The sequence below is a fragment of the Bufo gargarizans genome, chromosome 2 (assembly GCF_014858855.1).
Source record: "Bufo gargarizans isolate SCDJY-AF-19 chromosome 2, ASM1485885v1, whole genome shotgun sequence".
NCBI lineage: Eukaryota > Metazoa > Chordata > Amphibia > Anura > Bufonidae > Bufo > Bufo gargarizans.
Genome location: NC_058081.1, coordinates 484016534 through 484044299, shown reverse-complemented (window position 1 = coordinate 484044299; position 27766 = coordinate 484016534). Strand labels below are relative to the sequence as shown.

Genomic DNA, 27766 nt, shown 5'->3' with positions numbered 1-27766 from the left:
TTACATTTATATTATCTGTATCCATCTTATATTGATTATTTATCTATCTATCTATATTGGTCATCTCAACTTTATATCTGTATTATCTATCTATATAGTATATATCCAATATCTATCTATCTATCAATCATATATCATCTGCCTTTTTGACAGTCAGCATCCGTCTGAATTCAGGGTGCGGTTTAGTACTGGAAAGTGATTCTGTTAGCCTCATGACTCTCATGTGACAACATTGCTGGAAAAAGTGAATCTCCAGCACTAACGCAATGTAAAGTGTCCGGCGTGCTGGATTTCGCCACTTGCTTGAATCAGATCCCTAGGGGTATAACCTTTTTAATCCTCTTTAGTTAATGTATTGGTGATCTTTACTTAGGCAAAATAAACAGAGCAGCTCCCAACAAAGGAAGGTCAGACTTCCTCAGTTACTCTCTGACCTCTGGGTCATGGCCTTTGTTCACTTCTCAATGGGAGCTGCTCTCAAAGGGGCATCACAAAATAGAGAACTAATTTAGGCACGTGCATTGAAAGAATCACTGGGTATCAGATTAAATTAAGCTGAACTTTTTTCCTATAGGAGAAAAAAAATTGGCCTGTTATATGTTAGGGTCCAGTATTGCCTTATTATACTGACAGCTGAATAGTAAATCTAGAGAAAAAGCAATGATTACTAGATCCACACTGTTGTATTGTATATACTAGGCCTCATTCACACTTGAGTTCTTTCCGCACTTTGTTGCACATCTTTTGTAAAGTACATAAAGGTTCCGTCACCGCATTCCATTCATTTCTAAGTGATTCAGTAGATGCTAATTTTGGCATCTGCTGCAATTCAAATCCCTGTATTAAACATTCTGAGAGGGGGGGGGGAAATGAAAAACTAAATGGAAAAATTGCTTTTAAAATTATGGTATACCAACAACCAAATTTTGAATATCTATTCACCGATCCAAGTTAATCAATATCCACTATTTAAACAGGGGGGAAAATGAATCTATTGAGATGTTTGTTTATTATAATATATTTTTTGTATGAGCAAACCTGTCTGTTTGGATCTATGTATAAACAAAATATGAAACAAAAGTTTGGAGCCCCAACCCATAAACTTAGAAATAATGTGAAGCTTGTTCTTGGCACACAGCAAAACAGAGCCGACAACCAATTCCAACATCCTTCTGAAACACAGCAGCAGAGTATATGTTAAGATTCTGTTAAATTTATCTAATATAATTTTTTTTATGACCATTTCATCATTTAGATGTTTGATAATCCTATACCTGTCAAAGCCAGATTAAAAGAATTTATAATACCTTATTTGTCATCCATATGATACATTTTATGATACTCCTCATTCGGCAGCAGTATCAACATTACTATCCTTGTTGTATAATTCAGCATATACTTTTGTCAAGGTTAAATGACTAAAAAGGTTGTACCTTTCACACACAAAAAATCCTCCCCTGCATTTTCAAGATGCAGGGGAGGATTTACAAAGGCCGACTTACAAATATTATCATAGTTAGAACTATACATTTTTAGCTTTATCCTTTAAATGCTACAAAATGCTTAAAATGGACAATATTTTAAGGTCTCCATTAAAGTTGCAGCACCTAGTCCCCTGTGGGTCTACTGAACAGAACATCGATCAGCATAAAACCTTATAGGGGAACTGATTTCAGTTTAGTAGTACCAGGGAGCGACAGGGTCAAGTGTTCTGGCCACAATACAGAAGCAAAATCACAGACTTACTGTATAAGAGCTGTGCAGAAGCATTCTTTTCTCCCTTTATTACATATTATTAATGTTATACCAGTCAAAATGAGATATCATAGCTTGCATCTCATTCATGATATGTGAGAATATATTTTAAAATTTGAGTTAGAAATATAAATTAAACTTTCACACTACTACTAAAGCTAGATATGCCAATAATATAAAAGATGATCCTTCAAACACCCCGATATTTAATTAACTGCTTAATAAGATCATAAAGAAGTCTTTGCTATAGAATTAAAAAAGTATTACCAATTTCTAGAACGTCCCCAAAAAATGTACACAAAACACAAAAAAATTCAATCATTCATGTATATACTGTAAATGTACTCAATGTTGGCACACCATTTCAGGTGCAACTACAGTGAGGAACAGAAGTATTTTAATACCCTGCGATTTTGCAAGTTCTCCCACTTAGATAATCATGGAGGGGTCTGAAATTCACATTGTAGGTGCATTCCCACTCTGAGAGACAGGATTAAAAAAATAAATTCAGGAAATCACATTGTATGATTTTAAAGAATTTATTTGTCTTGCACTGCTGAACATAAGTATTTGAACACCTGAGAAAATCAGTGTTAGGCTAGTTTCACACTAGCGGCAGGGGACTCCGTCAGGCTGTTCCGGTGGGTGAACAGCCTGTTGGATCCGTGCTGCCGCTAGTTCACATGTGCACCCGGACTACCGCTCCGTCCCCATTGACTATAATGGGGGCGGAGTTCTGGCGGCGACTCGGCAGTGTGCGGTGAGAGGCAGCCGGACTAAAAGTACTCCACCCCCGCCCCCATTATAGTCAACGGGGACAAAGCGGCAGTCTGGGGGCACACGTGAACTAGCGGCAGGACGGATCCGACAGGCTGTTCACTCACCGGAACAGCCTGCTGGAGTCCCCTGCCGTTAGTGTGAAAGTACCCTTAATATTTGGTACAGAAGATGTTCTATTGGATTTAGGTCTGGAGACTGGCTAGGCCTTGATATGCTCCTTACGAAACCACTCTTTGGTTCTCCTGGCTGTGTTCTTCGGGTCGTTGTCATGTTGGAAGACCCAGCCACGACCCATCTTCAATGCTCTGACTGAGGGAAGAAGGTTGTTGCTCAAAATCTCACAATAAATGGCCACATTCATCCTCTCCTTAATACAGTGCAGCTGTCCTGTCCCCTTCGCAGAAAAGCACCCCAAAGCATGATGTTACCACCCCCATGCTTCACAGTAGGGATGGTGTTCTTGGGATGCAACTCATCCTTCTTTTTCCTCCAAACACAACGAGTGAAGTTTAGACCAAAAAGTTCTACTTTGGTTTCATCTGACCATATGACATTCTCCCATGCCTCCTCTGGGTCATCCAGATGGTCATTGGCAAACTTCAGACGGGCCTGGACATGTGATGACTTGAGCAGGGGAACCTTCTGTGCAATGCATGATTTGAAACCATGACGGCGTAGTGTTCTACCGACAGTGACCTTTGAAACTGTGGTCCCAGCTCTCTTCATGTCATTGACCATCTCCTCCCTTGTAGTTCTGGGCTGATTCCTCACCTTTCTTATCATCAGTGATACCCCACGAGGTGAGATCTTGCATGGAGCCGAAGTCCGAAGGAGACTGACAGTCGTCTTTAGCCTCTTCCTTTTTCTAACAATTGCTCCAACAGTTGATCTATTATCACCAAGCTGCTTGGCAATTGCCCTGTAGCCCTTTCCAGCCTTGTGGAGGTCCACAATTTTGTCTCTGGTGTCTGTTGACAGCTCTTTGCTCTTGCCCATGGTAGTAGTTGTTGTCTGACTGACTGTGGGGTGGATAGGTGTCTTTAAAGAGCTCAGACAGGTGCTACTAAGTTAGATTAATGAGTGGAGTAGAGGTGGACTTTTTAAAGGCACAGTAACAGGTCTTTGAGAGCCAGAATTCTTGCTGTTTTTCAGGTGTTCAATTACTTATGTTCAGCAGTGCAAGACAAATAAATTCTTTAAAAATCATACAATGTTATTTCCTGATTTTTTTTAAAAAATTCTGGCGAAGTGAGACAGTTATGTGACATCCTGCTGCAGATGGTCATGGCCTTTAATATGGTTTTGCCGTTGGGAGAAGGAGAGGAGGTATCAGCAGAAAAAGTATGATGGTGGAAGTAAACAGGAGAGAAGCTTCAAACACAAAGACTGCTTTTTCTCCTCTTTTGGTTTTCATTAATGTATTACACAAAGGAACACCGATGACATTCACAAAATGGAAACCATAATAATCAATCGAGAGAAGAAATGACTATTTATGGTGATATTAACAACACATCCACTATATACATTTTATAACCTCATAAAGACTAAGGTCATTGATGCCTAAATGTTCAGAACACAATGTCATGTTGTTTTAGTTTTATATATATATATATATATATATATATATACACACACACACACACACACACACACACTATTATAATATTATTGTCCTATATTTCTTCATTTTTAATTCCATGTTGTAAACAACCATTTTATTCTCCTGTTTATTTTGCTCACCATCAACTGTAATACCCAAGAATAATCCTTAGCATAATTCTTCAGTATTTGCCTTGCTTGGCTGGTACATGGGCCCAAAGCAGCTGTGTACAGAATATTTTTTTTATTTAGACCTAAGAGCAGAAATATATAAAATAGAAATAAAATATATATTCATGAGGCAGTTGAAGGCCTAGTATGTCAATTGGACTTCATGGGTTTCCACAGGACTAACCAAATGTATAAGATCCCAATGCCAAGTACAACTCTCATTTTTACTGGAATTTTGTAACTAAATGTAATCATAAGATGGTCATACAGCTGGAATTTTCTCCTCAGACCATTTGTCTTAAAATCTTGAGGTCTACTAAAGAGTCTTAGTGAACTCAAATAATCAAGACCTATATCTGCTTTGGGCCAGGTGCCATTCAAGAAGACCTAGCCTTGGTCATAAACCATACCCTTATTTCACGATGATCTTGTTCAGGATATTGATATGTGAGTTCCTTTTGTACTTATTTTTTCCTGTCTGAATGTCTGTATGGAAGTTCCTTTGAAGTGGTCTAGACCAGTTTTCCGAGAAACCGTAACACAATTTAATGTTTCTACCCAAAAATAATGGCTTTGTCCTTTATACTGCTACTAAAGGAATAACAATATTCTGGCCAAAGCTTTGAGATGTACATAATCTCAAAAAGTTACTTATAAATAGACACTGGTCCAACAACATATTAAAATAACTTCCTATGAAGTTAGCCTATATAAATATGTATATGTAAATAAATATACAGACGTGGACAAAATTGTTGGTACCCTTTGGTCAATGAAAGAAAAAGTCACAATGGTCACAGAAATAACTTTAATCTGACAAAAGTAATAATAAATTAAAATTCTATAAATGTTAACCAATGAAAGTCAGACATTGTTTTTCAACCATGCTTCAACAGAATTATGTAAAAAAATAAACTCATGAAACAGGCATGGACAAAAATGATGGTACCCCTAGAAAACACAGAACATAATGTGACCAAAGGGACATGTTAATTCAAGGTGTGTCCACTAATTAGCATCACAGGTGTCTACAACCTTGTAATCAGCCATTGGGCCTATATATATGGCTCCAGGTAATCACTGTGTTGTTTGGTGATATGGTGTGTACCACACTCGACATGGACCAGAGGAAGCAAAGGAAAGAGCTGTCTCAAGAGATCAGAAAGAAAATTATAGACAAGCATGTTAAAGGTAAAGGCTATAAGACCATCTCCAAGCAACTAGATGTTCCTGTGAGTACAGTTGCACATATTATTCATAAGTTTAAGATCCATGGGACTGTAGCCAACCTCCCTGGACGTGGCCGCAGGAGGAAAATTGATGACAAATCTAAGAGACGGATAATCCGAATGGTAACAAAAGAGCCTAGAAAGACTTCTAAAGAGATTCAAGGTGAACTTCATGCTCAAGGAACATCAGTGTCAGATCGCACCATCCGTCGTTGTTTGAGCCAAAGTGGACTACATGGGAGACGACCAAGGAGGACACCATTGTTGAAAACGAATCATAAAAAAGCAAGACTGGAATATGCCAAACTACATGTTGACAAGCCACAAAGCTTCTGGGAGAATGTCCTGTGGACAGATGAGACAAAAATCGAAGTTTTTGCCAAGGCACATCAGCTGTATGTTCACAGACGAAAAAATGAAGCATATCAAGAAAAGAACACTGTCCCTACTGTGAAACATGGAGGAGGCTCTGTTATGTTCTGGGGCTGCTTTGCTGCGTCTGGCACAGGGTGTCTTGAATCTGTGCAGGGTACAATGAAATCTCAAGACTATCAAGGAATTCTAGAGAGAAATGTACTAGCCAGTGTCAGAAAGCTTGGTCTCAGTCGCAGGTCATGGGTCTTGCAACAGGACAATGACCCAAAACACACCGCTAAAAACACCCAAGAATGGCTAAGAGGAAAAAATTGGACTATTCTAAAGTGGCCTTCTATGAGCCCTGACCTCAATCCTATTGAGCATCTTTGGAAGGAGCTGAAACATGCAGTCTGGAAAAGGCACCCTTCAAACCGGACACAACTGGAGCAGTTTGCTCATGAGGAGTGGGCCAAAATACCTGCTGAGAGGTGCAGATGTCTCATTGACAGTTACAGGAAGCGTTTGATTGCAGTGATTGCCTCAAAAGGTTGCGCAACAAAATATTAAGTTAGGGGTACCATCATTTTTGTCCATGCCTGTTTCATGAGTTTATTTTTTTACATAATTCTGTTGAAGCATGGTTGAAAAACAATGTCTGACTTTCATTGGTTAACATTTATAGAATTTTAATTTATTATTACTTTTGTCAGATTAAAGTTATTTCTGTGACCATTGTGACTTTTTCTTTCATTGACCAAAGGGTACCAACAATTTTGTCCACGTCTGTATATATATATATATATATAGAGAGAGAGAGAGAGAGAGAGAGAGACTGCATTCAGAAAATATTCAGATCCTTTCTCTGTTATCACATTTCATGTTATAGCCTTGTGCTAAAAAAATAAAATAAAAATTAAAAAAATACGTTTTCCCTGTCAATCTGCACTCAATACTCATAAAGTAAAACAAAATTTTAGAAATGTTTATTCTATTCTGTTTTATTTTATTCTGTGTTCTGTATTCTTTTCACTAAACTATGTACCCTTTTTTTCCAAACATACCTTTGCTCATTGTGGCCAAAGAGTTCCATTTCAACCTCATCGGTCCACAGGACTTGTTTCCAAAATGCATAAGGCTTCTTTAGATATTCTTTTGCAAGCTTCTGACACCGAATTTTGTGGTGAGGATGCAGGAGAGGTTTTCTTCTGGTGACTCTTCCATGAAGACAATATTTGTGGATTTGTGGAGGTGGCGCTAAACAGTACAACAGTGTACCACAACTCCAGAGTCTGCAAATCTTCCTGAAGGTCTTTTGTAGTCAATTTAGTCAATTGGGGGTTCTTATTTGCCTTTCTAGCAATCCAACAAACAGCTGTCTGTGAAATTTTTCAGACATTCTCTTGACCTCCACTGTTCCGGTAATTGACATTTCTTAGGAGTATTTCGAACTGAGGAAATGACAACCTAAAAAAGGTTTTGCTATCTTCCTATAGCCTACTCCTGCTTTTTGGGACTCAACTATTTTTATTTTCAGAGTGTTAGGCAACTGGTTAGAAGAACCAATGGCTGCTGTTTTTGGGACAAGGTAAGAGGAGTCTGAGTATTTATAAAGCTTTGAAATTTGCATTGCCTGGCCTTTCCTAACAATGATTATAAACAAGTCTTAACCCTTAACAGGCCATTCAAGGTCTGAGATCTTGGTCCAACTTATCCGAGTGCTAAAATCTCCTTGAGTTCCCATACTTTTGCAAGGTACTCCTTTCCTTTTTTTCACTCCAAAATTGTACAAAACCAAAATAATTCACTGATATTGCTTAAAAAGTTGTTTCATCTTTAATTGTATGCCTTTTGGATATCATTTGATCCTCAAATTGCTTAACTGTTACAGTAACAGTAATTTTGACCAGGCTTGCCAAAACTTTTGAATTTCACTGTAAGTATTCAGACCTTTTTCTGTGACACTGGAAATTTACCACTGGGGGCCTCCTATTTCTCTTCGTCTTTTTTTGAGATGTTTATACGCCTTGATTCGAGTTCACCTGCAGCAAATTTAGTTGATTGGACATGATTTTGAAATACACACCTGTCTATATGAAGTCTCCCATCTGACAATGCAAATCAGAGCAAAAGCAAAGCCATGAGGAGGAAAAAAATTGCCAGTAGAGATCAGAGATAGGATTGTGTGCAGGTACATATTTGGAAAAGGATAGAAAAAAATTCTCCTGCACTGAAAGCTCCAAAGAGCGCAGTGGCCTCCATAATTCTAAAATGGAAGAGGGTTGGAACAACCAGGACTTTTCCAAGAGCTGCGACCCCACCAAACTAAGTAATCAGGGAAGAAGGGCCTTGGCAAGACAGGTGACCAAGAATCCAATGGTCACTCTGCCTGAATTCCACAGATCTATTGTGAAGATGGGAGAAACTCCCATAAGGTCAGCCATCACTGTAGCATTCCACCAATATGGAATTTATAGCAGAGTGGCCAGAAATAAGCCTCTCCTGAGTAAAAAATAAATATATATATATATATATATATATATATAAAGGTTTGCAAATAATCACCTAAAAGACTATTTTAGCTGTGAGTAACAAGATTCCCTGGTCTGATGAAACCAAGATTGAACTTTTTGGCTTCCGCAAGAGACATGTCACCACTGTTGAAGAACATCAGGTGACCATGCCATGCTGAAGAAGAAGAAAACAAAGTCCAGGCTGAAAGATGGAGATGTGGGAGTCAGTACGGAGGACCAGAGCAGCAGGGAAACAGGTAAGAATGATCCTTTCAGTAAGGGAGGCAGGCTGCCACCACCTGTTAGAAATTATTTATTCCTGGACAAACTGTAAGTCTTATTAAGTCATATAGTCAGCCAACTATCTACTGTGGTAATAGTTGCCTCCATGCTGAATGGAAAACTGATTACTTTGTAGAAAAGCAATTATCAATCATAGTTCCTTTATACTTAACTCTGTAAAAGGAACGTGAACTGGAACTCCTGATTCTGAGGAACCCACTCTACTGGACAAAAACAAAAAGTTTACCACTGAAATCCTTAATAGCTTTATTGCCATGTGTTTTAGTAGAGCCCAGGGAAAGTTTAATTTTGGCTACTCACTGTTGAATTTTTTCCATCTTTCTATATTATAAATGGTTTAAAACAGTTCTAAAGGGATGACCAGGGTTGGGCTACATTCACACGTCAGTATTTTTCTATAATCCGAATTTCGGTCCGTTTTTTTGTGGATCCGTTGTTCCTGAAAATGTTTCCGTATGTCATCCGTTTTTTGCGGATCCGCAAAAAACGGAAACATGTATACACTTCAATAATCAAATAAAGTTGTTTGGATTTCTTTGAAAAAAAAATGAAAAAAATAAATAAAAAAATTTGCTATGTGTTTCCAGGAACAGATTCCGCAAAAAACGGAAGACATACGGAATGACATCCGAATGTCTTCCGTTTTTTGCGGAACCATTGACTTTGCATTGTACTAGGATCCGATTTTTCAGGAACATAATTGGACATGTTTTATATTTAAACGGACATGCGGAACGGAACAACGGAAGTACAGGAATCACACTCTGAGGAGGCGACAGCCAGGAAACTGTGATATGCACTGTTCACAATGAGGCTTTAAGCATGATGGTTACATCATGGCCTGTGGGAACTGTTCTTTGGCAACATTGCACAGAAAAGGATGGTGGTTATTTAGCCAAGTGTCTGGAGCCTAAGAGACACAGGGGCTTGAGTGGGTGACACAGTCCTGATCTGGTCCTGATCTGTTCCGCAAAAAACGGAACAGATCAGGAAAGAAAAAACGGACGTGTGAATGGACCCTTAAGATGACTGAAGACATGAGACAGAAACCAGATAAGTGATAGACAATCAATCAAAGAACACTTGGCCGATATCTGACTAAAAATAGGTGAACATCCTCAGATTCAAAAATGGAAAAACCCATGTTGCATGCCCTGGAGGTTAATTTTAGTCAGCAATGACCTGAAAGAAATGACCAGTTGGGAAAAAACGAATAAACAACAGCTAATAAAATGTATCTGATACGTTTACACACAAAATAAAAATGTTTCTGTAATACTATTTTGCCATAATCACCTTTTTCTCACGCGTGACATCAAGCCTTTGTCACATAACCAACCCTAATTGTAATATTCCACAGATGACCTGTATATATTCCATCTGTATGTAAAAATACAAGAAAAAGAACTGGATTGCACATCTTCAATACTATGCTTTTATCTCACTGCTTCTCAGCATAATTAACATCGCTACTCAGGTTAATTTATCGTATACCTACCCCTATGCTGCATGCTGTACATGAGGCATTAGTATACAATTTGATTAAAAAGCATAGGCCCACTCACCACGACAAGGTTGCCTCCTTGAATGGCACCCTATTCTAAATTTGGTGCAGCACTGCACGGCGACCACTGATGCTGCAGCACCACCCCAGCAGTCAAACAGCGCCCCCGCTGTCTAATAAAGCCACCCTGGCTCTGGGCCCCACCAACCCACCAGGACAGCACCAAAGCAACAATGGCCGCCGTGCAGTACTGCACTATGTGAACAAGTGTGGAACTCACCCCATCACATACTCTCACCATGTGAACAGGTATGGTACTCACCCTATCACATACTCTCAGGAACTTCAACTGAGAGGTAGGAATATATACCCTTATGCAGACTCCTGCTAATTAAAAGCACCTGGGCCGAATGGGGAGGAGTGCTGATACCAGGAGGGAAAAGAGCATAGATTCTGCAATACATATAAACATTTTTCTTGTATTTTTACATGTATTGTAGAGTCTACGCTCTTTTCCCTCATGGTATCAGCACTCCTCCACATTCGGCCCAGGTGCTTTTAATTAGCAGGAGTCTGCATAAGGCCCCTTTCACACGGGCGAGATTTCCGCGCGGGTGCAATGCGTGAGGTGAACGCATTGCACCCGCACTGAATCCGGTCCCATTCATTTCTATGGGGCTGTGCAGACGAGCAGTGATTTTCACGCATCACTTGAGCGTTGCGTGAAAATCGCAGCATGTTCCTCTTTGTGCGCTTTCCACGCAACGCAGGCCCCATAGAAGTTAATGGGGCTGCGTGAAAATTGCAAGCATTTGCAGATGCGGTGCGATTTTCACACACGGTTGCTAGGAGACTATCGGGATGGGGATCCGATTATTATTTTCCCTTTAACATGGTTATAAGTGAAAATAATAGCATTATTAATACAGAATCCATAGTACAATAGGGCTGGAGGGGTTAAAAAAAAAAAAAATTTAACTCACCTTAATCCACTTGCTCGCGCAGCCCGGCTTCTCTTCTGTCTTCATCTTTGCTGTGCACAGGGAAAGGACCTGTGGTGACGTCACTGCGCTCATCACATGGTCGGTCACATGATCCATCACCATGGTAAAAGATCATGTGATGGACCATGTGATGACTTCAGTCACGTCATCAAAGGTCCTATTCCTGTGCATAGCAAAGATGAAGACAAAAGAGAAGCCGGGCTGCGCGAACAAGTGGATTAAGGTGAGTTAAATTATTATTATTATTTTTTTAACCCCTACAGCCCTATTTAATTATGCATTCTGTATTAAGAATGCTATTATAGGGAAAATAATAAAATCTACACAATACCTAACCCAAACCCGAACTTCTGTGAAGAAGTCCGGGTTCAGATCTGGGTACCAAACATGCCGATTTTTCTCACTCACGCATTACAATGTTTTGCACTCACGCGGAAAAATTGTGCATTTTCCAGCAACACACCCGCATCTTATCCGGCCCTAAAACATGACGCCCGTGTGAAAGAAGCCCAAGGGGATAAATTCCTACCTCTCAGTTGGAGTTCCTGAGAGTATGTGATAGGGTGAGTTCCACACCTGCTCACATGGTGAGAGTGTGTGATGGGGTGAGTTACACACCTGTTCACATGGTGCAGTACTGCACGGCAGCCATTGTTGCTTTGGTGCTGTCCTGGTGGGTTGGTGGGGCCCAGTGCCAGGGTGGCTTTGTTAGACAGCAGGGGCGCTGTTTGACTGCTGGGTCCCGCTGCCTGCTGGGGTGGTGCTGCGGCACCAGTGGTTGCCGTGCAGTGCTGCGCCAAATTTAGAATAGGGTCCCATTCAAAGAGGCAACCTTGTCGCGGTGAGTGGGCCTATGCTTTTTGATCAAATTGTATACTAATGCCTCATGTACAGCATGCAGCATAGGGGTAGGTATACGATAAATTACGCTGAGAAGCGATGTTAATTATGCTTAGAAGCAGTTAGATAAAAGCATAGTATTGAGGATGTGCGATCCAATTCTTTTTCTTGTATTTTTACATATATTCCATCTGTTCTTACTTCAGACATCATGACAAGGTTTGTCCTTTGTATGGCAATTTTTCAGCACTGACAATATTCACAATAAAACCATCCCTATCTGTGCATTGAATTTCAAACATGTAATATAATAATCAGTTGAAAAACAGTTGTCTATGACATAAAATTTTAAAAAGTTAAATAAAATCCACTAAACTCTACTAATATGAAAAGATAGGAATAGGAGATCAAAAGTGTAATAAGTACTTTAAAATGTAGTCCGCAGTCTAAGGCTACATTACACGAACATTGTGTTTTGCAGATCTGCAAACTGTGGATCCGCAAAACACGGATACCGCCCCATGTGCGTTCTGCAATTTGCGGACAGCACATGCCGCCGCTATCACAGAAAATGCCTATTCTTTTCTACAATTGCCAAGATTGAAGAACGGATGGGGACTCATTCATACAGTCGTGTGTGAATATAGCCTAAAATGGTACACGTAAATAGGTATTTGTTGTATACAAAATTCAAACAGAATGACCGAAACTAATGGATACAACGCATATACTACCAATATCTGTGCTGCCCAATTATTCTGTAATTCTGTATTACACAGCCAAATGATTGCTATTACATGCTCCGCAGCATGGGAAGAAGTGATCGCTGTGCCATCGCTTGTCCCCATGCTGTATATTGGTTGGCCAGTGGTAGATTGTTATTAGACACCACGATCTGCCGCCTGCAAACGATAATTTTTAAGCATGTCGAAAGATTTGGATTGCCCGATGATCGAGCAATGATCGTTTGCTCGTTCATCGGCAGCAGTATTACACTACAAGATGATCGCTAACGACCGTTAATGCAAATGCTCGTTAGCGATTATCCGCCAAAAAAATCATGCAGTGTAATACAGGCTTTAGAGTACTTCCACACTTGCGGCAAAGTGATCCGGCAAAACGCATGCCAACTGATGGCATTTGTAAGACTGATCAGGATCCTGATCCATCTTACAAATGCATTGAAATGCCAAATCAGTCTCTCCGGTGTCATCCGGAAAAACGGATCCAAAATATATTTTTCACATTTTCTTCGGTCTGCGCATGCGCAGATCGGAAGGACGGATCTGGCATTGCGGTATTTTGAATGCTGTATAATATAATACATTCCTATGGAAAAGTGTTCAGGCAAGTGTTTTTTGGGCCGGAGATAAAACCGCAGCATGCTGCGGTATTATCTCCGTCCTGAACAGTCAAAAAGACTGAACTGAAGACATCCTGATTGCTCTCCATTCAGAATGCATGGGGATAAAACTGATCAGTTCTTTTCCGGTATAGAGCCCCTAGGACGGAACTCTATGCCGGAAAAGAAAAACGCTAGTGTGATAGTATCCTTAGCTGAGAGAGAGGTGGTCTTTAGGATAGTTAGCAAGTTCAAAAACATGTCTGCAGGCATGTTCACTACTTTATCTTGAGGTAATAGTACCTACTCAAGTGTTTACTAAATTGCAAAAAGTTGAAAATGGCTGCTTCCCCTGCATGAAGGTATAATCACTGTAAATGGGTTGTCTGGATCAGAAAACAAATTTTCTCAGATGCTAATTAGGGAAGGCTGAGATAATTGAGGGAACCTTTTATTTATTAGCCAGAGCAGAAAGCAGCTACAAAAAAGGTCTCTCACTCAGGAGGACCTCGCACATGGACTGTCTGTTGACTTCAGTGGGATCTGGGTAATGCTTCTTTTCTCCTGTGATGGCGCTGCAGGGCAGATGAATAACTGCCCAGTTTCATTACATATTAAGGATGCATACTAACATATATATTTTGCGATCTGTGTGCTTTCTGCATCTATTTATCAGTTCTGCAAAAGATAGAACATGTCCTATACTTGTCTGCAACGCGGAGAAGTCAATGGGTCCGTAAAAAATAATGAATGCAATTCGGACACCACGCGTATTTTTCGGACCGCAAAAAATACAAAATATGGTCGTGTGAATGTACCCTAAAACTAATTGCTGGAGGCCCAAGCAGTGTGATATGTTTTAATCAGGTTATTGTTGAGGGATCCATTTATCAAAATTGAATTGTCCAAAGCAGAGAATCCCTTTAAGAGTCTTTTTACTATCCCTTAATGAACGTTTACCATAGAGCCCATAAGAATACATTTATAGACAGGTTACTTGTGCAGAGCTTGTGCATCTCTGGCATTAGATGATTAGAGATTGATGATTATGAGTAAAATAGATATGACAAGTTCTGCCAATTCCTTTGCCCAAGTAGATAATGTGATCTGGTTATTTTCTGGTCCCATAAAATAAATCCCTAATTTATCGTAGAGGTTGAGACTAGAGATGAGAGAATTGATTCATAAGAATCAATTCATCTCATGAAGCAGAGTTCTGCACCTGTCACAGGGTGTTCCCAAAGTTGAGGATACTCCCCCTAATGCTTGATTGGCAGGGCCGGACATTTCAGCCAGTCCTGACAATCTTGCACCTGTGCCACTGCTAAAAGTCCGCTACTGTAGCAACGAATTGTCACGCACCACTACCTGGAAGTGCAGTGACGCACGTGCAGTCGCTGCTCCTGTAGCGGAAGAAGAGCCTCTGTGCTTGCATCAATAATTGGAGCAGCAGCACAGGCGTGATATGTGAACTGTTTAACTCTTCACTTCAATAGTTATCTTTTAGAGCAGAACAAAAATGTTTTGTATTTGTTTGGGACCTAAAATGATGACTTACCTGCCCTCTAGAACCATGGCCCTGCTTTTTCAAGGCTGGTGTGTGCTACTGCGGCCTTGACAAGACCTACACTTCTGGAGGAGGCATGTAATTTATGACAAGGTGCAGTCTTAAATTACCTTCTTCCTCTGGATCTCCAATCATTATTTAAACCAGATTCTGGCAAAAATAATGATGATTTTGCAGGGGATGATGGCCTCGCCCTTGCTCTGCCCTCAAAACACCTCCTTTTCGCAGACTTGGTGAGAGCGGACTACAACGCAGAATGCTACTTTTAGTCTCATTATGGGATACAATATGATGCACACGTTGTAAATTTGCTGCAGCTATATTATCCTTTTAGTGTAGGACTGCCCTGAGCTGTTTTGGCTTCTACCACACAGTTGTCTTCCTTAAACAGGTTATCCCACAAAATGCATTATTATTCAATGAAGAGGACATTCCATATGAAGTATTTTTTCAATATACATGTAATAAAAATATTGTAAGTTTGTACATTACATTTTCTTCCTTGGTCGCTCCCCACCTTTTCCTCTATTCAATGGTGGACTAACATGCTCAATAGCTTCCCTGCTCTCTTCCTTCTTTCAGTGCCGTTATAGTGATTTCATAGAGAAGAGGTTCAGACACCTTTCATTCATCTCTCCTTTTAAATTCATACAAATACACCATTAGGACAAAAGTATCGGGACACACCTCTTAATCACTTAATTTAGGTGTTTCATTCAGCTCCTATTTATTCCCTCCTAGATATTCCACCATCAACTGTGAGTGGTATTATTTCAAAGTGTAAGCATTTAGGAACCCCAGCAAGTCAACCACGAAGTGAAGACCACGTAAAGTTACAGAGCAGGGTCACCGAGTGTTCTGACGCACAGTGCGTAAGTCACCAACACAAAGCTGACTGTGCATGACTCCAAACCTCCTCTGGCATGAACATCAGCACAAAACTGTGTGCTGGGAGCTTCATGGCATGGGTTTCCCCAGATGGAGTGGTGTAAAGCATGCCACCACTAGACTCTGGAGCAGTGGAAATATGTTCTCTTGAGTAATGAATCATATTTCTCTGTCTGGCAGTCTGGGTTTGGTGAATGCCGGGGGGAACATTACCTGCCTGACTGAATTGTGCCAGCTATAAAGTTTTGAGAAGGAGGGATAATAAGGTTGTTTTCAGGGGTTGGCCTAGGGCCCTTAGTTCCAGTGAAGGGAAACCTTAAAGAGGTTTTCCCGACTATCTGATCAGTGGGGGTCTGACACACAGGGCCTCTGCCGATCAGCTGATTGAGAAGGCAGTGGCACTCGCAATAGCACCGCAACTTTCTCCAGCTTTGCCTAGGCCAGGTGACCCCATGTTCATTGGTCACATGGCCTAGGAGCAGCTAAGTTTCATTGAAGTGAATAGGGCTGAGCTGTGATACCAAGCACAGTTGCTATACAATGTACCGCGCTGTTCTTGGTAAGCTGCAAGAAGGCGGCGGTGCTCACAGAAGCGCCGTTGCCATCTTAAAACAGGGGACATCCACTGATCAGAGTGTCATGAGTAAAAAAATAAAAATATCTCAGAAAGCCCCTTTAAGGCTTCAGCATAGACAACTGTATGCGTCCAGCCTTGTGAGAATAGTTTGGGGAAGGCCCTTTTCTTTTCCACCATGAGTATGCCCCAGTGGACAAAGCAAGTCCAATTAACGCATGTTAACGCACATGATCCCCAACCTCAACAATATTGAACAATTTTGAGATGGAATAGAACCGAGACTTTGAGCCAAGCCTTCTCGTCCAAGAGTGTCTGACCTCAAATGCACTTCTGGATGAATAGCTAAAAATTCCTGCTGTCTCACTCCAGAATTTTGTAGAAAGTCTTTCCAGAAGAGTGGAAGCTGTTTAATTGCAAAGGGAGGACCAACTCCATAATAATGCCTATAGAATTAGAACGGGATAAAAGCTCCTGTAGGTTCAATGTGTAGGTGTCTATATAGTTCATATAGCTATATCTCTGTCTAGACACCATGGTGCTAGTGATTTGTGGAATCATTGGGGCTTTGTGTGAGGGACGATTTTCTACTCCAGTGGTGGAAGAGGTTAGCAAGAGTTGAACACCTGGGAGATGCAAATACCCAGTGGCCAAATGTGACAAGCTGCTGCCCACTGACAGAAAGGGAAAAAAACAAGTCCTCTAGATATGTGCCATTTTCTAGAACACAGTATAAAAAAAAAAAATATTCTATAAATGTGCCTCCATTTTTTTCTTTTTAAAATCTTTAATTTGACTCTACGATAACATTTTCTATTCAAACAAATGATTAGTTATTTAAGAGGTAGGTGATTTTGTTGTGTATCCAAATTGTAATTCCACCGATGCAAACGAACAAGCTCACCGCCATCAGAGGACTTCTTTATACAAGGAATGAAAAGAAAAAAAAAACCTTGTCAAAGGGAAGAGGAATGGAAGAAAACATCCTTACATCTCTCATAGGGCTGAGAAAAGCTGCTAAAGTAGGTCAACAAGAATTTCTTTTGAAAACCAACCATGAAATTTTTAAATTGGCAGCGTCGTTGCTGGTTTAAAAATGCCTTCCCCTTACAAAGAAGCTGATAAAATTGCGGCTCCGGTGCGGACAGACAAAAGAGGGCCCCCATAAAATGTTGTGGATACCCCAGTAAAAATTTGGCAGTGTGCACCCATCTGCAGAAGCCTCGTAAATCTCTCCATCACTGTTGTGTAGCGTGTGAGAACAGTTCTTAAATGACAGAACAATGTCTATAAGCTGGCAAAGTTTTTTTTTTTTTTTTTTTACCTATTTGTAACATATGGCTTTAACCCCTTCAGAACCATGATATTTTCCATTTTTGCTTTTTTTCATTTTTGTACTCCCTGCCTTCCCAGAGCCATAACTTTATTGTTGCATTCAGATGAAGGCTGTATGAAGTCTTGTTTTTTAGGTGACGAGTTGCACGTGCAATTTAATGTTGCATACAATGTAGCGGGAAGTTGTAAAAAAAATTCCAAATGGGTTGAAATTTGAATTTTTTATTTATTCTACCATAGTTTTATGGGTTTCCTTTTTATGGTGTTCCCTATGCGGAAAACTGACCTGTTAGCATCATTCTCTGGGACAGCACAGTTACAGCAATACCACATTTATACAGGCTTTCTTGTGTTTTAATACTGACAAAAAAAACTCTGCAAAAAATTTTTTTTTTTCTTTGCATTGCCATTTTCTGACTCCCAAAGTTTTTTTGGGGTTATGTCTACAGAGCTGTGTGAAAGGCTGCTTTCTGCGGGGCGGTCTGTAGTTTTTAATGATACCTTGTGGAGTGTATATGAATTTTCAATCACTTTTTATAAAAAAAATTAAATCACCTTTAATTCTTTTTATGACAATAGAGTCCAATTACATAATTTTTTTACTTTTCAACTTTATTTGTTTCATCGCTTCTCAGTTACATAAGGCAGCAGGCCAGACTAGTTTCTTTTTTTACTTTAAAATGTGTTTCCTTCTTAGGTTACTTCCAGGCCGTCAATAATTTTCAACTGCAGAAGGCAACACTTACATACAATTTTATGATTGTTGTATTTTGTTTTGTTTTTGTCTTTTGCTTTCTTAGGCTTTTACACACTGATGCTACTTCATAATTGCTTAAGGCAACAGGCTACACTCGGTACTTTCCGCATCATAATTAGTTGTTGTTTGCAACAGGTTAAAAAAAAAAAAAATTTCATAAATTATATATTTTTTTTAATATATATTGTTATACATTATTTATACATTATTTCTAGATATTAATATTAAAAACACAACATTTGAGCTATTTGACACTTGACAGTGCATGTATATGTATGTATGTGATATATATGTGTATATATATATATATATATATATATATATCACACACACACACACGTCAACCCCATTTTTGTGCACTGTGAAGAGTTACAATGGCCTAGTAGGTTTGAAACAAATTTACCTGCTAATATAATCCAATGACAGCTTATGGGTTAATTGTACTTGAGACAGGTAGTGTTTGCCACGTACAAATGCGGTGCCAAACAGCCATAAACGAAAAAGAACAGACTTACAGTGGAAAGCTTGCTAGGTAAAGTAGGTGCATGCCATTAGAAATGTTTGCCTGCTGTTATTTGGAGCATTATTAAATCTGCCGATAACTGATTAGCTGTGGAATGGTGTCACTATATCCAGTAATTATTCCTCGTACTGCCTCATTACAAGTCAGGAATTGATCAGGAAGAAAGAATACCAGCAGAGGCTTGTGTCAACTGCAGGTGGGTAGATAGGAGAGCACCTGAGAGCACTGCAGATGCAGCAGAATATGGTCCCGTCTATTGTTTGCATTAGCGCCAGTAGAACTTTTTATATCGTGTGGTCAGTACGTTCTTTATTGTTCGGTTTTGTCGTATGTCCGTGCCATCTATCTCGCTTTTTATAAGTATTGCATTTGGTATTATTTGGAAGTGTAATACTGCAACATTGTGTAAGCGACACATATATTGCATCATATTCTATAATATATATATTTATCTGCTCATTTTATATATATAGTGTACAAACTGAATATATATATATATATATATATATATATATATATATATAAACTATTTTAGATCTACCTACCTATCGTCTATCTTCTATGTACCTGTATATATATTTTTTATCTACATATCTATGTATAGTCTATCCCCATCAATATATTTATATTAAATCCATCTTCCATTTAGAGTTTATTTCCTTCTCATATCTATTTGCATATATACCGTAGCTATCTTTTTTTAAAGTACACCTTGTATCTGTCAGGTTAGAAGCACTAAGCAATACAGATATACGTATCAAAGCATTATCTCATTATTCTGGTTGTTTGATATAAAATAAGAGATTTCTTGATCAGACTACTATGAACTAATAATACATCAAATCATGCTGAATTATCAGCTTTTATATTTTACTGACTTTACAGCTCAAACCCTTTTCAACACAGACCCCGTTTATTTCAGCTCGATAGAGCTCGAGGTTAGAGTCAATCTTTAAGTGGTTAATAACCTCGAATATTGTTTCTCAGAAAGACGGAAATTACAATACAAAAATGTACAAAAATTCAGGGTATTGATGCGCACTGTATGAAGTACACAGGCATTGTGCATGGGCGGTTTTTAAATAGAATTCATATACCGGTATACAGTATATATACCCCTCGTTTGTTCATTGTATTGTACCAGGTAAAACTTGGGAAACAAAATGTCGGACTTTAGAAAGCTGTAAAATGGCGTCTGGATACTGACAATGCGTGGACTAAAGCCAGATACAGAGACACATTTGTTTTAGAAGGGATCTAGTTTGTCTGTCTGTCTATGTTCTATCTATCTGACTTTATGTCTGTCTATCTATTTATCTATCTATCTATCTATCTATCTATCTATCTATATCATGCTCATATAGCTCTATGTTCTACTATCTATCTACTGTATCTATCTGTCTATCTGTCTTGCTCTCTCTCTCTCTATATGTAATTATTAGCATTTGATCTTTATAATGGTATTAGTGGTGTACATGACCTGTATTTTAGTCGAATAATCTATTAGACTGACCAGATCATATTCTTCTATGCTGTAAGCACGGCTGTACCAGACACAGTTACAAAAATGCTGAGTGATCCATGTGCTTGCTTTTACAGAATAGCCAAGTCACTACACTCTGGCGAGAAAAGGGTTAAACTAGTAACCACTGTCATCAATTCCACTTATTCGATCGTCTATTGTATTTAATGGCCATTTTCGACATGCTAGCTGTAAGGTTATTTCAATTAGAGTTAGAATCTCTAGGGATATTCTTTTTAGATTGGATAGTCATTGTCTGGTGTGGGAAATAAGTGAGATAGATACGAGATAAATGAATAGATAGATAAATAGATAGATAGATAGATAGATAGACAGACAGACTGCTAGATAGATAGATACAAGATAAATGAATAGATAGATAAATAGATAGATAGATAGACAGACAGACTGCTAGATAGATAGATACAAGATAAATGAATAGATAGATAGACAGACAGACAGACTGATAGATAGATAGATAGATAGATAGATAGATAGATAGATACAAGATAAATGAATAGATAGATAAATAGATAGACAGACAGACAGACTGCTCCTGCTAGATAGATAGATACAAGATAAATGAATAGATAGATAGATAGACTGATAGATGATAGACAGACAGACTGATAGATATATAGATAGATAGATAGATAGATACAAGATAAATGAATAGATAAATATATAGACAGACTGATAGATAGATAGATAGATAGATAGATAGATAGAAAGACTGATAGATAGATAGAAGATAAATTAATAGATAAATAGACAATAGACAGACTGATAAATAGTTAGATACAAGATAAATGAATAGATAGATAGACTGATAGATATATAGACAGACTGATAGATAGATAGATAGATAGATAGATAGATAGATAGATAGATAGATAGACAGACTGAAAGATAGACAGATAGATAGACCATTTAAGTGGATTAGATTGATATAGATTCTACAGATTTTAGGCTCTATGGTATCCTATTACTGCACACTTTTACTTTCATTATGCTGTTACCTGTATACTGCACCACACTGCATAGCTCAATAAAAGGTAACATACACGTTACTACCATTAGAAGCCAGTTACACTTTTATGTGACTCAGTACTAAGAACTTCCATAGAAATCAATCTAAAAGTTAGGCAGCGTGCTCATTGGCTACCTGGCTCCTGGCATCCAGCCAATTGTATGTCAGCTCGCCAGACTAATGTACGTTATCCTGCATGTGCCCATACTAGTATATCCCTTCCTATATAAGCTACGGTATACCGATATTGCATAGTGTATTTTGAGCTTATGTTACTGTCCCTGACACAACCGATAATATAATGATAATAATAGTAATAAATATCAGCGCACTATCTTTTTTGTATTCTCTAAAATTAGCGCCGCACTAGACGTCAGTCCCCAATTCCACTAGATAACTATGAATACAATGCTCAAAACAATAGTAAAGAAAAATACTCCAAAGAAAGAAAGGAAAGGCCTAGGGTGTACCTTTAAAAGGGGTACCTTTCTCCTGTGGCCTTACGTACCATGTAGGCCCTGTGACGGTGTAAACCATGAGGTGCACGTAATACTAATATAATAGACCTGCTACATATAAGCACAGGATCTGAGCTCCTTGCTGTAAGCTGAACACATTGAGCTATTTTGAAGTGATTACTCGCAGCGTCCCCCACATCCTGCCCACAAGGGAATGTGACTATTTTTAAGCCCTTAAATTTTTTTTCTTTGCTGTTGTCTTATATTGTATTCGGCCTTATACATGTGTATCCGTATAGATTATATATCTATTTATACAACTTAGCTTGTGGCTATCCTTTTACTTGTCTTATTTATACGTATAGCTATGTAGATAATACTGCAGACACCATTATAATCGCGTGTATACATTTTATACATAGTCAGATATGAGCCTCGAGTATCGTTAATATATATAAAAAATAAAAAAAAACTACTTAAAGAGGCAAATACTTGACCCACCAAACCTGTTCCTTCTTTTTCAGTACACAGCTACAGGCCCCATAAAGTTTAGTCAAGCCAATGCACGTATAATAGTCCCTCTCTAACTCCAGTCCCTTTTTTTTTTTCCCTCCTTCAAATTTACCAATGAAGTTAAAAGTATATATTTTTTTATTAAAGCAGGGAGAATTCAATTGGTTGAGAGAAATGGCGAGAGATGACGCAACGGGATACTTGGCCGGGTAGAAATGCTGATGTATGCCAAAGCAGACGTACCAAGAAGTACTGTTGCTATGAGAGAATTAGCTGGTAGAGGTCTGATTGCCACCCCCCACCCTCCCTCTCGGGTTTTTTTGGCTTGTACCATCAAGACTGCAAACAGCTCACTGTAAAGAAGGGAAAGGAAGAGTCCGGCGGATGTTTTCATTAGAATGAATAGGAAAAAAAATGGGGATACAGGTTAGTGAGAGAATTCAAGGCAAAGGCGTCTATACAGAAGGGGTGGGGGTGGGGGGGGGGGTATGGAAAATGCGAGAGGTGCAGTTAGAATGCTTTGGACTAGACATACCGAAAGATCACAGCACATCAGGCAGCCATAATCAATCACCACTGCTCCTATTTTTGGTTTTTATTTTTTTAATCTTTTTGACAAAGGATAAAAAAAGACCCCCACCTTAGTTTCTTTCAGTCCCTTCTGTGGATCTCGGTTAAGATTTGGCTTTAACTCCTTGACGTATAAAAAAAATAATGAAGTTAAAAAAAAAGTATAATAAGGGAGAAAAGAACACAAAGAGAAAAAAATATAGAACGCGAAAAACCTGGGGAAAAGCTTGCAGGAATTTTTTTTTTGTCTTGCTTCTTCGGCAGAGAGAGAAAAAAAAAAAAAAGTTTGTTCTGCTGAACTTAGTTGAGCTGCCTTTGGAACCGATGCCAAAAGAGGCAGGATGTTCTCCTTACAATAGCCGTACAGTGATCTGCCACAAATGGAAAAAGCCAAATGTTGGTCTTTGGGAAAGAAGGGGAAAAAAATGTCATACACTCGCTCCCGCTCGCTCGCTTTCTCTCATGCTTGCCGTCCATCTCTGAGAAAGTGTAACATCTTTGCTGCAGGAGGAGGCAGTGCTTGCACAAACGAAGGGTTAAGGAGCTGCTGGTCTTTTTGTGTCATTTTTTAATATCTGGTAGCGAGGAGGGTTCTCTTCTCACAGTCGCTCTCTGGTTTCCTCAAGTGTTTTTTTTTGTAGTTACTATCTCATTGGCTTTTTATAAACCGAGGGACGGAGGGGACGTTTATTTAAAAAAAAAAAAATAAATGTTCTGGGTAACCAGCAACGTGACATTTGGCATGATTTCTGCAGCTTGTTTGAGGTTATACAGGGGGAGGGAGGGCAGGCAAGGCTGCGTTATGAGTTCGGCAGTGAAGAGAGGGGAGAAAATGGAGGGCAGACACTTTTCTCTCTTCCAGCATGGTGGATCTTCGGCAGAATCCTCTGGCATTTTGCAGGCTTTCTTCTGCAGCCTGATTTTTTCCTCCTGTAAGCACACTCAATCAAACTGCAATCATGGCAGCTGGTTTTTTTTCCAGCCCAGCAGTTGAGCTGTGTCGCCCAAGTGCTTATCAGCTTTTGACTCTGTGCCAAGATCATAGCTCGAAAAGAGCCAAGCAGCTTCGGCTCAGTTTTTGCAGATGGTTTTAAAGTGAAGGCAGGGGAGTTACTGTGGGACAGGAGAAAGAAAGAAGGGGGGCAGGGCACCCAGTCGAATAGAAAACCGAATAGGGGAAATCTACGTGTCAGCTGGGTGTTAACAGGGTGAGAGTTGCCCAAGGGAACTGGGGTGCCATTGTATGCTTACATACGGGTACACAAGTCATTGCATCTATCTATGCCATATCTATCCATCTCATATCTATCTACCTATCTAACTATCCATACCATACTATCTATCTAATATCTATCTATCTATTTATCTATCTATCCATCTGTCTATGCCATATCTATCTATCTCATATCTACCTATCTAACTATCCATACCATACTATCTAACTATCCATACCATACTATCTAACTATCCATACCATACTATCTATCTATCTATCTAATATCTATCTATCTATCTATCTATCTAACTATCCATCTGTCTACGCCATATCTATCTATCTCATATCTACCTATCTAACTATCCATACCATACTATCTAACTATCCATACCATACTATCTAACTATCCATACCATACTATCTATCTATCTATCCATACCATACTATCTATCTATCTCATATCTATCTATCTAGCTATCTAACTATCCATACCATACTATCTATCTATCTCATATCTATCTATCTAGCTATCTAACTATCCATACCATACTATCTATCTCATATCTATCTACCTATCTAACTATCTATCTAACTATCCATACCATACTATCTATCTATCTCATATCTATATATCTACCGATCTAACTATCCATACCATACTACCTATCTATCTCATATCTATCTATCTAACTATCCATACTATCTATCTATGTCATATCTATCTATCTAACTATCCATCTATCTATGCCATATCTATCTATCTAACTATCCATCTGTCTATGCCATATCTATCTAATCTCACTATCTATGCCTGGCTAGCTATCCACATTTATGTCCACGTGTTCATACATGTTTGTGTAGCATATGTTACGTGCATACGTGTGCATATATGTATTAGTAAGTATTAAGGATTATTCAGAATCCGATCCGCATTTACTAGCGAATCCAAAGATGAAATCTGTAGCTGACACTGGGCTTCCGTTCTGGATCCTTAGTTTCATGTGCCGTGGATCCGCATAGGGATTTGCCTTATGCAGAGCTAATCCATGAGGCTTTCTGTGCAAAATCTGCAAGAATAATCAGCCTCGAAATCCCAGACCCTAAGTGACAATATAGCAAATCAGTTCCTATACAACAGTATGGGCCTAAGGTTATTTTAAATTCCCCCCCCCCCTTTGCAGGACATTTTAGGAAGCCAATACCTTCCAGGGGATACGGTAGTATAATGTAAACCATCGAGTGAAATAATAAAAGGTATTGGCGATGTCAAAATGGATCCCAGAGAGGGGGGCGGCAATGAGTAGCAGTATTACACGGTGTGTGCACATATGGTATGTATACATACACCTGATCGGGGCGCTATAGTGGTGCACATGCATGGGGCTGGAGTCACATGCTAGCTTTGTATGGCTGCTTTGTGCCTGGATGGGATTGTACAGTAGTGAAGGCAGTGCTGGCTGTTGTCTGGGTTCATGCAGTATGTGTTTGTGAGGGTACGTGTGTTCACGACGAGCTTGCTCACGCAGGGCCGTGCCTCTATTTCATCATCAGCCCTAACCCATCTCTTTCGCTAGCTCATGTACTCCTCCTCTTTCTAAAAGGCAGACTGCTCTAGTCACTTGCAAGGGGGAGATGGAAGTCTGCAAATAGCTACTGCTGCTGGTTGCATTCCTGCTGCAAGGGCCTCCCCTTCAGATGGCTTGTGCCAGGGCACAACTTTTCCAGTTGCAGCGAATAGGATCATTTTTTGCCTTGCTTTTCACTTTAACCCTCCGCTTCATTTGCAGACTAATTTGTGCTTCTTTTGTTATTCGCAGCTTTACTTTTTTATCTCGCGTTTTCTCTGTTTATGATTGAAATTGATTTTTTTTCCCTCCTCGGTGTAACAATGAGCCAGGCTGTGCCAATTTGATGCCTGTACAGTCTATGGCTTCCCTCCCCCTTCTTTTTTTTTTTGCGCTTCGTGACGCATTTGCCCATCGAGCAAACAAAACGCCCTTTTCAGTTTTTTTCTCCTTCTTACCCCCCCATCAACCACGGACCAACGCCACCTAACTAAAAGGATGGATAGTTCTGCTTCCTCTTTTAATCTGACAGTGGCTACAAAGGGAATACTGCTTTTTTTTGTTTTGTTTTTTCAGCTTTTCTTCCCCCTGCTTTCCTTCTCTGACTATTTCAGGTTTTTTAGGGGGTTTGGGAGGCATTTGCGTGTGCGTAGTAATGCACTGGCTGGGACAGGTGCCAGTTTAGAGACAAAAGAGAAAAAAATAGGCGGCAAAGATGGAAAATGGCAGTAAACAACAACAATTTTTTTCGAGAGAAAGACCCAAAATTGGCATGGCACATGCTGCTACCACTGCAGCCAAAGCGCCCGTATATATATATATGTATTTGTAGAATTTTTCACATAATTAAAGGTGTGAGCTAGCGTTAGGGGGCGGGGGTCATATATATTTTTTTTTACCTGCTGAATTATTCATAATTAAGTAGTGGAGCAGGACCATTAGCATGCACCAGATATGCTGTTTGCTAACATTCTTCATTCAAGACTTGTTAACTGCCAGACATGCTTAACACGCTTCTCTCTGTCTCTTTCTCCCTCCCTGCTTCTCTGCCTTTCTTTGCCTTTCATGCCAGCCCTCTCAGCCTTCTGTCGTTGCTGGGTGCTGGTAGCCAAGGGGTAGTGGTGGCAGGAGGAACGCACGCTGCCGAGAATCTGAAGCTAGTTGCTAGGTAAGGACCGCCTTCCAGCCCTTACAGGCCTGCAAGCACTTGCAGAAACTGAGCTCTCAGTCTGCTCTTGTCTGCTTTCCACAGGAGCAAGGCTGCAAGGTGAATGCATTCGAGCATCTGTCCGCCCTTTCTTCTGCGGCTCGGAGGAGGCTTTCCACTTTCACATGGGTAAGAAGAATATTTTTGCATACAGATACTTGACTCTGCATTTTCAGACTCAACAACGTCTAGAATTCTTGGCCACTTTAACACAAAGCAGCGAGGTTAACCAGCTTCTCAAAGGTTTGTATTTGTCCCCCAGGGGGGCAGTTTTATTTTATAGCATTTTCACACCTTTTTGCATTTTTTCAAGGTTGTTCATATTGATAGGATTTTAAGAATTGCTAGGATCTCTTAAACATCCTGCTGTCTCCAGGACAGATAACATACAGTTAACATACTTTCATTTTCACACAGCAAATGGCCATAGAGGAATGGCATGCTAGGAGGGAGCCTCAGCTTACGCTGCTTGTAGACTTTCATGGCAGAGTCAATTATTCGCAGGGGGCTGCTGTGATTTTTTGGGATTTTTTATTTATTTTTTGCTTTAAGATCATTTGTATAATTCTGGTTGGCACATTGAGGAAACCTCACCGAATGAACGAGTGGTAGAGAGGTGTTTTATTGTGTAGGGTCCTCACCAG

The 27766-nt window shown here is 39.6% G+C and overlaps 1 long non-coding RNA gene across 1 annotated transcript in view; it reads right to left on the bottom strand.

Moving 5' to 3' along the window:
- LOC122928381 overlaps nt 1-24229 on the bottom strand; it is a 36071-nt gene extending 11842 nt beyond the window's left edge. The window contains exon 1 of the long non-coding RNA XR_006387879.1: nt 23205-24229. This is a non-coding gene — a long non-coding RNA (uncharacterized LOC122928381). The remainder of the gene's footprint in view (nt 1-23204) is intronic.
- Nucleotides 24230-27766: the final 3537 nt, after the last annotated feature.